This window comes from Hyla sarda, chromosome 5 (genome assembly GCF_029499605.1).
Source record: "Hyla sarda isolate aHylSar1 chromosome 5, aHylSar1.hap1, whole genome shotgun sequence".
Taxonomy (NCBI): Eukaryota; Metazoa; Chordata; class Amphibia; order Anura; family Hylidae; genus Hyla; species Hyla sarda.
This window is the reverse complement of record NC_079193.1, coordinates 353,359,079-353,372,420: the sequence shown is the minus strand read 5'-3', so window position 1 is coordinate 353,372,420 and position 13,342 is coordinate 353,359,079. Positions and strand designations below refer to the sequence as shown.

Genomic DNA, 13,342 nt, shown 5'->3' with positions numbered 1-13,342 from the left:
TATCTATGGGGTGGGCAAAGCATGTCTCCAGACCTAAACCTTTTGAGCATCTGGGGGGCATCCTCAAGCCCCCCAGCGCAAGGTCTCTAACATCAATCAGCTCTGTGTTATGGTCATAGAGAAGGGAAGAGGACTCCAGGGACAACCTGTGAAGATCTGGTGAACTCCATGCCTGAGAGACTTAAGACAGTGCTGTTAAATAATGGCAGCTACACAAAATATCGACACTATGGGCCAAAAGTTGGACATTTTCTCTTAGGGGTGCACTCACTTTTGTTCCCAAGGTTTAGACATTTTTGCATTGTAGCAGAAGGTCATTTCTTAAGTGTCATCACATGAAGAGATAGAATAAAATATTTACAAAAATGTGAGGTGTGGACCCACTTATGGGAGATACCGTATATATAATGTGAGGGGTGGACTCACTTATGGGAGATACTGTATATATAATGTGAGGGGTGGACTCACTTATGGGAGATACCGTATATATAATGTGAGGGGTGGAGTCACTTATGTGATATACTGTATATATAATGTGAGGGGTGGACTCACTTATGGGAGATACCGTATATATAATGTGAGGGGTGGACTCACTTATGGGAGATACCGTATATATAATGTGAGGGGTGGACTCACTTATGGTAGATACTGTATATAATGTGAGGGGTGGACTCACTTATGGGAGATACCGTATATATAATGTGAGGGGTGGACTCACTTATGGGAGATACCGTATATATAATGTGAGGGGTGGACTCACTTATGGGAGATACCGTATATATAATGTGAGGGGTGGAGTCACTTATGGTAGATACTGTATATAATGTGAGGGGTGGAATCACTTATGGGAGATACTGTATATAATGTGAGGGGTGGACTCACTTATGGGAGATACCGTATATATAATGTGAGGGGTGGACTCACTTATGGGAGATACTGTATATAATGTGAGGGGTGGACTGACTTATGGGAGATACTGTATATATAATGTGAGGGGTGGAGTCACTTATGGGATATACTGTATATAATGTGAGGGGTGGAGTCACTTATGGGAGATACTGTATATATAATGTGAGGGGTGGACTCACTTATGGGAGATACTGTATATATAATGGGAGGGGTGGACTCACTTACGGGAGATACTGTATATATAATGTGAGGGGTGGACTCACTTATGGGATATACTGTATATAATGTGAGGGGTGGAGTCACTTATGGGAAATACTGTATATAATGTGAGGGGTGGACTCACGTATGGGAGATACTGCATATATAATGTGAGGGGTGGACTCACTTATGGGAGATACTATATATATAATGTGAGGGGTGGACCCACTTATGGGAGATACTGTATATAATGTGAGGGGTGGACTCAATTATGGGAGATACTGTATATAATGTGAGGGGTGGACTCACTTATGGGAGATACTGTATATAATGTGAGGGGTGGACTCAATTATGGGAGATACTGTATATAATGTGAGGGGTGGACTCACTTATGGGAGGTACTGTATATATAATGTGATGGGTGGACTCCCTTATGGGATATACTGTATATATAATGTGAGGGGCGGAGTCACTTATGGGAGATACTGTATATAATGTGAGAGGTGGAGTCACTTATGGGAGATACTGTATATATAATGTGAGGGGTGGACTCACTTATGGGAGATACCGTATATATAATGTGAGGGGTGGACTCACTTATGGGAGATACCGTATATATAATGTGAGGGGTGGACTCACTTATGGTAGATACTGTATATAATGTGAGGGGTGGACTCACTTATGGGAGATACCGTATATATAATGTGAGGGGTGGACTCACTTATGGGAGATACTGTATATAATGTGAGGGGTGGACTGACTTATGGGAGATACTGTATATATAATGTGAGGGGTGGAGTCACTTATGGGATATACTGTATATAATGTGAGGGGTGGAGTCACTTATGGGAGATACTGTATATATAATGTGAGGGGTGGACTCACTTATGGGAGATACTGTATATATAATGTGAGGGGTGGACTCACTTACGGGAGATACTGTATATATAATGTGAGGGGTGGACTCACTTATGGGATATACTGTATATAATGTGAGGGGTGGAGTCACTTATGGGAAATACTGTATATAATGTGAGGGGTGGACTCACTTATGGGAGATACTGCATATATAATGTGAGGGGTGGACTCACTTATGGGAGATACTATATATATAATGTGAGGGGTGGACCCACTTATGGGAGATACTGTATATAATGTGAGGGGTGGACTCAATTATGGGAGATACTGTATATAATGTGAGGGGTGGACTCACTTATGGGAGATACTGTATATAATGTGAGGGGTGGACTCAATTATGGGAGATACTGTATATAATGTGAGGGGTGGACTCACTTATGGGAGGTACTGTATATATAATGTGATGGGTGGACTCCCTTATGGGATATACTGTATATATAATGTGAGGGGCGGAGTCACTTATGGGAGATACTGTATATAATGTGAGAGGTGGAGTCACTTATGGGAGATACTGTATATATAATGTGAGGGGTGGACTCACTTATGGGAGATACCGTATATATAATGTGAGGGGTGGACTCACTTATGGGAGATACCGTATATATAATGTGAGGGGTGGACTCACTTATGGTAGATACTGTATATAATGTGAGGGGTGGACTCACTTATGGGAGATACCGTATATATAATGTGAGGGGTGGACTCACTTATGGGAGATACTGTATATAATGTGAGGGGTGGACTGACTTATGGGAGATACTGTATATATAATGTGAGGGGTGGAGTCACTTATGGGATATACTGTATATAATGTGAGGGGTGGAGTCACTTATGGGAGATACTGTATATATAATGTGAGGGGTGGACTCACTTATGGGAGATACTGTATATATAATGTGAGGGGTGGACTCACTTACGGGAGATACTGTATATATAATGTGAGGGATGGAGTCACTTATGGGATATACTGTATATAATGTGAGGGGTGGAGTCACTTATGGGAAATACTGTATATAATGTGAGGGGTGGACTCACTTATGGGATATACTGTATATATAATGTGAGGGGTGGACTCACTTATGGGAGATACTATATATATAATGTGAGGGGTGGACCCACTTATGGGAGATACTGTATATAATGTGAGGGGTGGACTCAATTATGGGAGATACTGTATATAATGTGAGGGGTGGACTCACTTATGGGAGATACTGTATATAATGTGAGGGGTGGACTCAATTATGGGAGATACTGTATATAATGTGAGGGGTGGACTCACTTATGGGAGGTACTGTATATATAATGTGATGGGTGGACTCCCTTATGGGATATACTGTATATATAATGTGAGGGGCGGAGTCACTTATGGGAGATACTGTATATAATGTGAGAGGTGGAGTCACTTATGGGAGATACTGTATATATAATGTGAGGGGTGGACTCACTGATGGGAGATACTGTATATATAATGTGAGGGGTGGACTCACTTATGGGAGATACTGTATATATAATGTGAGGGGTGGACTCTCTTATGGGAGATACTGTATATATAATGTGAGGGGTGGACTCTCTTATGGGAGATACTGTATATAATGTGAGGGGTGGACTCAATTATGGGAGATACTGTATATAATGTGAGGGGTGGACTCACTTATGGGAGATACTGTATATATAATGTGAGGGGTGGACTCTCTTATGGGAGATACTGTATATAATGTGAGGGGTGGACTCAATTATGGGAGATACTGTATATAATGTGAGGGGTGGACTCACTTATGGGAGATACTGTATATATAATGTGAGGGGTGGACTCTCTTATGGGAGATACTATATATAATGTGAGGGGTGGACTCAATTATGGGAGATACTGTATATATAATGTGAGGGGTGGACTCACTTATGGGATATACTGTATATATAATGTGAGGGGTGGACTCACTTATGGGAGATACTGTATATATAATGTGAGGGGTGGACTCTCTTATGGGAGATACTGTATATAATGTGAGGGGTGGACTCACTTATGGGAGATACTGTATATAATGTGAGGGGTGGAGTCACTTATGGGAGATACTGTATATAATGTGAGGGGTGGACTCAATTATGGGAGATACTGTATATAATGTGAGGGTGGACTCACTTATGGGAGATACTGTATATATAATGTGAGGGGTGGACTCACTTATGGGATATACTGTATATATAATGTGAGGGGTGGACTCACTCATGGGAGATACTGTATATATAATGTGAGGGGTGGACTCTCTTATGGGAGATACTGTATATAATGTGAGGGGTGGACTCAATTATGGGAGATACTGTATATAATGTGAGGGGTGGACTCACTTATGGGAGATACTGTATATATAATGTGAGGGGTGGACTCACTTATGGGATATACTGTATATATAATGTGAGGGGTGGACTCACTCATGGGAGATACTGTTTATAATGTGAGGGGTGGACTCACTTATGGGATATACTGTATATATAATGTGAGGGGTGGACTCACTTATGGGCTATACTGTATATATAATGTGAGGGGTGGACTCACTTATGGGATATACTGTATATATAATGTGAGGGGTGGACTCTCTTATGGGAGATACTGTATATAATGTGAGGGGTGGACTCACTTATGGGATATACTGTATATAATGTGAGGGGTGGACTAACTTATGGGATATACTGTATATAATGTGAGGGGTGGACTCACTTATGGGATATACTATATATAATGTGAGGGGTGGAGTCACTTATGGGATATACTGTATATATAATGTGAGGGGTGGACTCACTTATGGGATATACTGTATATAATGTGAGGGGTGGACTCACTTATGGGATATACTGTATATAATGTGAGGGGTGGAGTCACTTATGGGATATACTATATATAATGTGAGGGGTGGAGTCACTTATGGGATATACTGTATATATAATGTGAGGGGTGGACTCACTTATGGGAGATACTGTATATAATGTGAGGGGTGGACTCACTTATGGGAGATACTGTATATATAATGTGAGGGGTGGACCCACTTATGGGAGATACTGTGTATATAATGTGAGGGGTGGAGTCACTTATGGGAGATACTGTATATATAATGTGAGGGGTGGAGTCACTTATGGGAGATACTGTGTATATAATGTGAGGGGTGGAGTCACTTATGGGAGATACTGTATATATAATGTGAGGGGTGGACTCACTTATGGGAGATACTGTATATAATGTGAGGGGTGGACTCACTTATGGGAGATACTGTATATAATGTGAGGGGTGGACTCTCTTATGGGAGATACTGTATATAATGTGAGGGGTGGACTCACTTATGGGAGATACTGTATAAATAATGTGAGGGGTGGAGTCACTTATGGGATATACTGTATATAATGTGAGGGGTGGACTCACTTATGGGATATGCTGTATATATAATGTGAGGGGTGGACTCACTTCTGGGAGATACTGTATATAATGTGAGGGGTGGACTCACTTATGGGAGATACTGTATATAATGTGAGGGGTGGACTCTCTTATGGCAGATACTGTATATAATGATAGGGGTGGACTCACCTATGGGAGATACTGTATATAATGTGAGGGGTGGAGTCACTTATGGGAGATACTGTGTATATAATGTGAGGGGTGGACTCACTTATGGGAGATACTGTATATAATGTGAGGGATGGACTCACTTATGGGATATACTGTATATATAATGTGAGGGGTGGACTCACTTATGAGAGATACTGTATATATAATGTGAGGGGTGGACTCACTTATGGGAGATACTGTATATAATGTGAGGGGTGGACTCACTTATGGGAGATACTGTATATAATGTGAGGGGTGGACTCACTTATGGGAGATACTGTATATAATGTGAGGGGTGGACTCACTTATGGGATATACTGTATATAATGTGAGGGGTGGAGTCACTTATGGGAGATACTGTATATAATGTGAGGGGTGGACTCACTTATGGGAGATAATGTGTATATATAATATGAGGGGTGGACTCACTTATGGTAGATACTGTATATATAATGTGAGGGGTGGAGTCACTTATGGGAGATACTGTATATATAATGTGAGGGGTGGACTCACTTATGGGATGTACTGTATATATAATGTGAGGGGTGGACTAACTTATGGGAGATACTGTATATATAATGTGAGGGGTGGACTCACTTATGGGAGATACTGTATATATAATGTGAGGGGTGGAGTCACTTATGGGAGATACTGTATATATAATGTGAGGGGTGGACTCACTTATGGGATATACTGTATATATAATGTGAGGGGTGGACTCACTTATGGGAGATACTGTATATATAATGTGAGGGGTGGACTCACTTATGGGATATACTCTATATATAATGTGAGGGGTGGACTCACTTATGGTAGATACTGTATATATAATGTGAGGGGTGGACTCACTTATGGGATATACTGTATATATAATGTGAGGGGTGGACTCACTTATGGGATATACTGTATATATAATGTGAGGGGTGGACTCACTCATGGGAGATACTGTATATATAATGTGAGGGGTGGACTCACTTATGGTAGATACTGTATATATAATGTGAGGGGTGGAGTCACTTATGGGAGATACTGTATATATAATGTGAGGGGTGGACTCACTTATGGTAGATACTGTATATATAATGTGAGGGGTGGACTCACTTATGGGAGATACTGTATATATAATGTGAGGGGTGGACTCACTTATGGGAGATACTGTATATATAATGTGAGGGGTGGAATCACTTATGGGATATACTGTATATAATGTGAGGGGTGGAGTCACTTATGGGAGATACTGTATATATAATGTGAGGGGTGGAGTCACTTATGGGAGATACTGTATATATAATGTGAGGGGTGGAGTCACTTATGGGAGATACTGTATATATAATGTGAGGGGTGGACTCACTTATGGTAGATACTGTATATATAATATGAGGGGTGGACTCACTTATGGGAGATACTGTATATATAATGTGAGGGGTGGACTCACTTATGGGAGATACTGTATATATAATGTGAGGGGTGGACTCACTTATGGGAGATATTGTATATATAATGTGGGGGGTGGACTCACTTATGGGAGATACTGTATATATAATGTGAGGGGTGGACTCACTTATGGGAGATATTGTATATATAATGTGAGGGGTGGACTCACTTATGGGATATACTGTATATAATGTGAGGGGTGGACTCACCTATGGGATATACTGTATGTAATGTGAGGGGTGGAGTCACTTATGGGAGATACTATATATATAATGTGAGGGGTGGACTCACTTATGGGAGATACTGTATATAATGTGAGGGGTGGACTCACTTATGGGAGATACTATATATAATGGGAGGGGTGGAGTCACTTATGGGAGATACTGTATATATAATGTGAGGGGTGGACTCACCTATGGGATATACTGTATGTAATGTGAGGGGTGGAGTCACTTATGGGAGATACTATATATATAATGTGAGGGGTGGACTCACTTATGGGAGATATTGTATATAATGTGAGGGGTGGACTCACTTATGGGAGATACTGTATATGTAATGTGAGGGGTGGAGTCACTTATGGGAGATACTATATATATAATGTGAGGGGTGGACTCACTTATGGGAGATACTGTATATAATGTGAGGGGTGGACTCACTTATGGGAGATACTGTATATATAATGTGAGGGGTGGACTCACTTATGGGAGATACTGTATATAATGTGAGGGGTGGACTCACTTATGGGAGATACTGTATATATAATGTGAGGGGTGGACTCACTTATGGGAGATACTGTATATAATGTGAGGGGTGGACTCACTTATGGGAGATACTGTATATATAATGTGAGGGGTGGAGTCACTTATGGGATATACTGTATATAATGTGAGGGGTGGAGTCACTTATGGGATATACTGTATATATAATGTGAGGGGTGGAGTCACTTATGGGATATACTGTATATATGTGAGGGGTGGAGTCACTTATGGGATATACTGTATATAATGTGAGGGGTGGAGTCACTTATGGGATATACTGTATATATAATGTGAGGGGTGGAGTCACTTATGGGATATACTGTATATATGTGAGGGGTGGAGTCACTTATGGGATATACTGTATATAATGTGAGGGGTGGAGTCACTTATGGGATATACTGTATATAATGTGAGGGGTGGAGTCACTTATGGGAGATACTGTATATATAATGTGAGGGGTGGACTCACTTATGGGATATACTGTATATATAATGTGAGGGGTGGACTCACTTATGGGAGATACTGTATATATAATGTGAGGGGTGGACTCACTTATGGGAGATACTGTATATATAATGTGAGGGGTGGAGTCACTTATGGGAGACACTGTATATAACGTCCAATATACTGTATGTAGAATTATGTAGGAATGCTCTGAGTGTATTACACATGATTGGCTTAGATACTCCAGCACTATAGTATTATCCTCTCATTCCTCATTGAAATGGATGACGGGAGCCGCACAACCAGATATTTTGTTGTCAGGATTTGAAGAATATGAAGAAGGAGTTGAAAAGAAAACAGATGAAATAGATGGGAGATGTCGTACACAAGAGTTCAAACAAGCATCAGGGGTTAAACATGGAAGGCGTCATCAGAATGATAGAGAGTGTATGTTACGGCAGAAATACATTGATATGTATATAGTGTTGTAATTACACATGTGACCCGGCCTGCAGTCCTGTCCCTTGTGCTAATGGCGTATTCTGCATAACTCATGACGATCCATCATAACATATTATGTCACAATGACAAATGGCGCAGGTCAAGCCGCGTCCGACACGGGAGTATTTGTATGCATATCTCTTATACCATATGCAGCTTTCTATTGATGTTGACATATTTCAGAGAGTCAGGTTATGTCAGTGGATTCCATAGGCCTAAATTGTACACGTTCACTTTGGCTCATCTTATCCTATACATAATATGTTTGTATATATCCTACTTAATATCGCTATATGATAATAAAACGCTCCAGAAAATTAGATGTATTTTCTTATTCATACTAATAGTCACCTTAGAAAAGACTGATGTAAAATTCATCAACCCTCTGAGTCCTGTTACATAGAAACGAGTACCGTATATACTCGAGTATAAGCCGACCCGAGTATAAGCCGAGGCCCCTAATTTCACCCCAAAAGCCCAGGAAAAGTTATTGACTCGACTATAAGCCTAGGGTTGGAAATACATCATCCCCCCATGTCATCATCCCCCTCCCCCCCCCCCCGTCATCATCCAGACCCCCGTCATCATCCCCCCCCCCTTCATCATCACCGCCTGTCAATCCCTTCAGGGCGTCCTTGTGCATCGTCGTCAAGGCAACGTCACTAGTCCGGGGCCGGGCCCGGAGCGTGGAGAAGAGGGTCCCCCCCGGTGAAAATGGACAGCCCGGAACGACTAACCCTCCCCACCGGGTGGTCCCTGCAGCATAGATGGCCTGGACCAGCTCACCCTTCCTTCCCACCGAGGGGAGATTTCAAAACTACAACTCCCAGCATGCCTGGACAGCCGATGGCTGTCCAGGCATGCTGGGAGTTGTAGTTTTGCAACATCTGGAGGTCCGCAGGTTGAAGACCACTGAGAAGGGATTGACAGGCGGAGAGTTCACTCGAGTATAGGCCGAGGGGGGGCGTTTCAGCACGAAAAATCGTGCTGAAAAACTCGGCTTATACTCGAGTATATACTGTAGATTATGAATAATACAGTACAAGAAGACAGTCCTCGATGTTCTTAATAGTCAAGTTTTAAACCAAAAAAAAACAATTCCCATTTTAGAAACTTTATGACTTTATATTCGGAGCAGGTCCGTGACACCAAGTCTTCTTCGGTTCAGTGTCTGTAGTTGGTCTGGGTAGAGAAAGAAGTGGACAAGGAAACTGTGGGATCAAACAATTCTATCCTATGGTGGTCTACCTGGTCTTTCAGAGCTTGTTTACCGTCTGTGCCCTCATGTAACCACACCTCTTAATAGGTGGGTAGTTTGTTGAAAGGACCCTCATGCTTTTCTCAGTCTAAAGATTTTACCCCTCTTAAAGGGGTACACCGCCCCTAGACATCTTATCCCCTATCCAAACGATAGGGGATAAGATGTGTGATTGAGGGGGTCCAGCCGCTGGGGACCCCGGCGATCTCCCTGCTGCACCCGGCATTCATTTAGAGTGTTAGGTGCAGCGCCAGAGGCTCGTGACATCACAGCCGTTCCCCGCTTGTGACATCACGGCCACGCCCCCTCAATGCAAGTGCATGGGAGGGGGCGTGATGGCCATCACGCCCCCTCCCATAGACTTGCATTGAGGGGGCATGGCCATGATGTCACGAGCAGGGCGTGACCATGACATCATGAGCCTCCACCCCCGCATGGCCAGTCATCCGGCATGTAGCAAAGTTTTCTCCGTGCACTGTATGTCTGGGGTGCCACAGCCTTTGGATAGGGGATAAGATGTCTAGGGGCAGAGTACCCCCTTTAAAGTCTGTTATTTGGGCAAAATGTCTTTGAATGCATGGTAGAGTCATGACTAGTTGCCAACGATCTTTCACTAAGATGTATGAACCTCTTAGTGAGAGATCGTTGATTGGTAGACATGACTCTACACTGACCCAAAAGTCTCAATGCTAAGACTCCCACCGGTCATTAGATATAGCCAGGTGAAGCAAGCATGCCGTCATCGCACTTTACCCCCCCAGTTCGATGCTCAGCCCCACTCATTGCAGGAAGCCATAAATCACTTTCTAGGTTGAGCAGCTGACCTTCTTCAGGTCCTATACAGTACATGTGAAACAATATATTCCCACCGTTCCCTGGTGTCTACAGGAGCAGTTGGTTTTGGCACAGGGGAAGAGCAGTACAAAGTATATAGTACCATATTGTACTCAAGCAAGGCACCACTCAGAAGCCGCAGAATCTTCTCTACTTGTCAGAGGAGAAAACTGCACTTACTTGGCTTTTTCTTTGAAGTAGGTGTAAGTAAAGCTATTGAAAAGAAATAGCAAGTGGCACTATATTAACATTGCAATATTTTTGGAATATCCGATGATATGAGCATTTTTTAAACAGAAGAGCCAGCGTAGGCGTATGAAGGGTCGATACTAACAGTTCTTGCATGGCTGTTTTAGCTTGTAGGTGGTCATACTAAGAAGGACTCGTCCTTCTCACTTGATCTGATGTAAACTGGATATGTTTCAAAAGACACAACATTGGTCCCAAAATCTGGTGGATCCTAAACCGACCCTCAGCCAGTGATGGGTTGAGACCAGGACCATCTTGCTCTACAGATTGGTGAAGGTCTTAGATGGTGAACCCACCTAGTAGGTCATAGAATTCTTCAAAAACTCACCAATGACCTGAGACAGGCCACAACCTTAGGGAGATAAATATAATCTTGCTTACCTCTGTAATGTTAACACGCTTTTAAGCCACTGTTATGCCGAGCGCTCCGGGTCCCTGCTCCTCCCCAGAGCACTCGCGGCGTTCCTCTCTCTGCAGCGCCCCGGTCGGACCCGCTGACCGTGAGTGCTGCACTGACTCTGCCGGCGGGGATGCGATTCGCATAGCGGGACGCGCCCGCTCGCGAATCGCATCCCAAATCACTAACCTGTCCCGGTCCCCGGCTGTCACGTCCTGGCGCGCGCGGCTCCGCTCCTTAGGGCGCGCGCGCGCGCCAGCTCTCTAAGATTTAAAGGGCCAGTGCACCAGTGATTGGTGCCTGGCCCAATCAGTCTAATTCCACCTGCTCCCTGTCCATATAACCTCACTTCCCCTTCACTTCCTTGCCGGATCTTGTTGCCTTTGTGCCAGAGAAAGCGTTACAGTGTTTGCCTTACCAGTGTACCTGACCTCTTGCTGTTGCTATTGACTACGAACCTTGCCGCCTGCCCCGACCTTCTGCTACGTCTGACCTTGCCTCTGTCTAGTCCTTCTGTCCCATGCCTTCTCAGCAGTCAGCGAGGTTGAGCCGTTGCCGGTGGATACGACCTGGTTGCTACCGCCGCAGCAAGACCATCCCGCTTTGCGGCAGGCTCTGGTGAATACCAGTAGCAACCCTAGAACCGGTCCACCGACACGGTCCACGCCAATCCCTCGCTGACACAGAGGATCCACATCCAGCCTGCCAAATCCTAACAGCCACTGTAAACAATTTCAAATTTTTGCTATCTAAAAAAAAAAGTTCTCAAGAGACCGAAGTTTTTTATGAACCATAAACAAGAACATTCATCTATTTCTTCTTTTTAGGTTTTCCAGAGCAGACACATAGCATCTGTTTATCTGTTAAAGTTAAATGATCATTCAACCCCATATTTGCTGTAGTCAGTCTTCTCAGTATCTCGACTAAAAGCCCAGTCCCGTAAGGTTATTTACTTGAGGTCTGGTGTTCATTTCTGCGATGTCTGCATGTCAGAGAGAGAGCGGAGCAGCTGCAGATGTGCGTCAGACACCAGCGAGCCAACTGTTCTCCAGGAGCACCGACACCAGGTAAATGGGCTTCTGGGACAGGTTTATGCGGAGTATTCCACTTCAGCTGGAATCTGCATTTTTACATGGAATTATCTTTAGTTTTCATAAATATAACTTGGATCTTTCATGGAAATGAGTAGAGATGAGCGAACTTACAGTAAATTCGATTCGTCACGAACTTCTCGGCTCGGCAATTGATGACTTATCCTGCATAAATGAGTTCAGCTTTCAGGTGCTCCGGTGGGCTGGAAAAGGTGGATACAGTCCTAGGAAAGAGTCTCCTAGGACTGTATCCACCTTTTCCAGCCCACGGGAGCACCGGAAAGCTGAACTAATTTATGCAGGAAAAGTCATCAACTGCCGAGCCAAGAAGTTCGTGACGAATCCAATTTACTGTAAGTTCGCCCATCTCTAGAAATGAGCTTTTAAAAATAAAGAGCAATGCCATCAATTCACCCCAAAATAAGCCATCAAAGTCCCTGGTGGTCCAATTTTTGGCTTCAACAATCGGTAAGTTTCTTTCTTTCGCTGTGGTCCATGTGTGTCCATCTGTGTCTGGAAGCCATGAGATCAGGGCCGGGTTTAGACAAAGTGTGGCCCTAGGAAAACCTAAAAATGGGGCCCCAAATATTAATATTTGACCAAATAAAAATGTGGCCCATACGATTATAACGATACCTGATTTATATAGGTTTTGTTTTATTTTATATTTAACCCCTTAAGGACTAAGCCCATTTTGACCTTAAAGAACGCACCAAGTTTCATTTTTACGTTTATTTTATTTTTTTTCGTTTT

General features: G+C 43.1%; 1 protein-coding gene and 1 long non-coding RNA gene across 2 annotated transcripts in view; one reads left to right on the top strand and one right to left on the bottom strand.

Moving 5' to 3' along the window:
• The window catches only part of SAMD12 (sterile alpha motif domain containing 12), a 639,318-nt gene that overhangs the window by 438,784 nt on the left and 187,192 nt on the right, over positions 1–13,342 (top strand). The window lies entirely within an intron of this gene.
• LOC130274378 (uncharacterized) overlaps positions 12,189–13,342 on the bottom strand; it is a 42,540-nt gene continuing 41,386 nt past the window's right edge. Inside the window, exon 4 of the long non-coding RNA XR_008844349.1 lies at positions 12,189–12,618. This is a non-coding gene — a long non-coding RNA (uncharacterized LOC130274378). The remainder of the gene's footprint in view (positions 12,619–13,342) is intronic.